This window comes from Sus scrofa, chromosome 1 (assembly GCF_054392235.1).
Source record: "Sus scrofa isolate SSC_HxYL_T2T_F1_AM1 chromosome 1, Sscrofa_HxYL_maternal_Yorkshire_Landrace_v2.0, whole genome shotgun sequence".
Taxonomy (NCBI): domain Eukaryota; kingdom Metazoa; phylum Chordata; class Mammalia; order Artiodactyla; family Suidae; genus Sus; species Sus scrofa.
This window is the reverse complement of record NC_139383.1, coordinates 51201179-51204299: the sequence shown is the minus strand read 5'-3', so window position 1 is coordinate 51204299 and position 3121 is coordinate 51201179. Positions and strand designations below refer to the sequence as shown.

Below are 3121 nucleotides of genomic sequence, written 5' to 3'. Positions count from 1 at the left end.
GTGAGTGAGCCTCATTTAATGCTATGAAGGCCTAAATAGAAAAAAAGGCCAAGAGAATTCTTTTTTTCGGAGCTGAGACATTGGTCTTCTCCTGTCCTCAGACTTGGACTATAACTTACACATCACTTGGTCATCAAGGCTTCAAACATGACTGAAACCACACCATCAATGTTCCTGGGCCTCTAACCTTTCAACTGCTGATCTTTGACCTGTCAGCCTCTATAATCATGTGAGCCAATTCCTTAGAGAAATTATAAATATATATACTTAAGGACTAAGTATTTAACAACTAAAATGTTCAGTAGATGAATTGAAGAATGTCCCAAAGGAGAACCAAGTTAGTGAATTGCAAAATAAAATGGAAGAACTATCTCAAATCTCAAAGCAAAGATATTTAAATCATAAAGGAAGAGATAAACCATTTGGAAGATGAATACAGGAAATCTAAATACTTCCAGAGTGGAAAACAGGATTAGAACAGAAGGTGGTGAGACAAAGTGAAGACCAGCCCTACCATAAGTAACAGTCTTGGCAGAAAATGAATAGAAATAGACCTATGGCCTTTGGGAGCCTTAAAGAGGAGACTGAGTTAAATAGCTAAAGAGAAGATGTTGGAGTTCAGGGAACTCTGTCAAGATGATTAAAATTTTGAGGGATAAGCGCTCTCACTATGGTGCAGTGGGTTAATAATCCCACTGCACGGAGTTCCTATTGTGGCCCAGTGGTTAACGAATCCGACTAGGAACCATGAGGTTGCAGGTTCAATCCCTGGCCTTGCTCAGTGGGTTAGGGATCTGGCATTGCCGAGAGCTGTCATGTAGGTTGCAGAAGTGGTTCAGATCTTGCTTTGCTGTAGCTCTGGTATAGGCTGGCGGCTACAGCTCCAATTAGACCCCTAGTCTGGGAACCTCCATATGCTGCGAGTGCAGCCCTGGAAAAAGACAGAAAGACCAAGAAAATAAAAAATAAAAAAATAATAATAATCCCACTGTAGCAGCTTGGGTCACTGCAAAGGGGCAGGTTTGATCTCCAGCCCAGGCACGGTGGGTTAAAAAATCCAGCATTGCCACACTGTGGTATAGGTCACAGGTATGGCCAGGATTCACTTTCTGGCCCCAGGAATTCCATATTCTGCAGGTGGTGGCCATTAAAAATATATATATACATACATATATATTGAGGGCTAGGCCCTCAGAAAGCAAGTCTGTTCATTGGTGCACTCGACCCTTGCCAACACAGCATGAAATTCGGAAGCAAGAAAAGGGTCTTCCTTGTCCACTGACCTTGGGCAGAGAGTGTCAGCTTTCAGTCATGGCCTCTGGCAACACGCACATTGGAGAGCCTGCCCTGGAATTCAAGTGGTGTGGTGGACGGCTCCTTCAAGGAGGTGACGTTTTCAGACTACAAAATGAAGTACTTGGTCCTCTTTTTCTACCTGCTGAACTTCACCTTTGTGTTCCCCACAGAGATCACTGCTTTCAGAAATTATGCTGAGGAGTTCCATAAGCTGAGCTACAAGGTGCTGGGGGTCTCTGTCAACTCTCAGTTCACCCACCTGGCTTGGATCAACACCACCCTGCAGGAAAAAGGCTTGGCCCCATGAACTTCCCCCTGCTGGCCAGTGTAACCAGAAGCTTATCCCATGATTATGATGTGCTGAAGGAAGATGAGAGCATCACTTATGGAGGCCTCTTGATCATCAATGGCAAGAGTGTCCTTTGCCAGATCACCATCAAAGACTCGATTGTGAGGTGCTCCATAGATGAGGCTCTGTGGCTGGGCCAGACCTTTCAGTACACAGATGAACATAGGGAAGTCTGTCCTTCTGACCAGAAACCAGGCAGTGACACAATCAAGCCCAAAGTGGACAATAGCAAGGAATATCTTCCACAACATACTAACCTGGCAGCTGAGTGGCTAGCTTGGGCTTCTGGATCCCATCTGTACCCCTACCTAAGTACTCTGTGCTGACCCAGGAAAGGCCATACCTGTCCCTTCAGACTCTGTAGTTCATGACCCTAAAAAGGATCATATACCATGATCAAGTGGGATTTATCCAAAGAATACAAGGATTTTTCAGTATCCACAAATCAATCAGTGTGATACACCACATTAACAAACTGGAGAATAAAAAAACCTCTCTAGAAAGTGGGAGTAGAGGGAAAATACCTCAACATAACAAAGGCAATATATGAAAAAACCACAGCTAACATCATTCTCAATGGTGAAAATAATTTCCTCTAAGATCAGGAACAAAACAAGGATGTCCATTCTCACCACTTTTATTCAATACAGTTTTGAAAGTTCTAGCCATGGCAGTCAGAGAGGAAAAATAAATCAAAGGATCAAAAATGGAAAAGAAGAAGAAAAACTGTCACTGCAGATGACATGATACTGTATACACAGAATATCCTAATGATACCACCAGAAAACTACTAGAGCTCATTAATGAATTTGGTAAAGTTGCAGGATACAAAATTAATTTACAGAAATATGCTGCATTTCTACACACTAATAACAAAAGACCAGAAAGAGAAATTAAGGAAGCAATCCCATTTACCATCACATTAAAAAGAAAAAAAAAAATGCCTCAGAGCAAACCTACCTAAGAAGGCAAAAGACTTCTACTCTAAAAACTATAAGACATTGATGAAAGAAATCAAGGATGATACAAACAAATGGATAAATATACCATGTTCTTGGATTGGAAGAATCAATATTGTCAAAATGACTATACTACCCAAGGCAATCTACATATTCAGTGCAATCCCTATAAAATTACCAATGGCATTTTTCATAGGACTAGAACCAAACAAAAAATTTAAATTTGTATGGAACACAAAAGACCCTGAGTTGCCAAAGCAATATTGAGAAAGAAAGTGGAGCTGGGAGAATTAGGCTCCCTGATTTCAGACCATATTACAAAGTTGCTGTCATCAAAACCATAAGGCACTGGTATAAAACAGAAATATAGGTCGATAGAACAGGACAGAAATCCCAGAAATAAACCCACACACATATGGTCAAGTAGTCTACAACAAAGGAGGCAATTCATGTTGGATTCCTGAGGTGGTCATGGCCTTCCACCACTAAAGCTTCCATGAACAGGCACTACCTGCAC

General features: G+C 41.6%; 1 pseudogene; it reads left to right on the top strand.

Moving 5' to 3' along the window:
• The first annotated feature begins 1311 nt into the window (after positions 1-1311).
• LOC100156834 (peroxiredoxin-2 pseudogene) lies at positions 1312-1971 on the top strand (annotated as a pseudogene).
• Positions 1972-3121: the final 1150 nt, after the last annotated feature.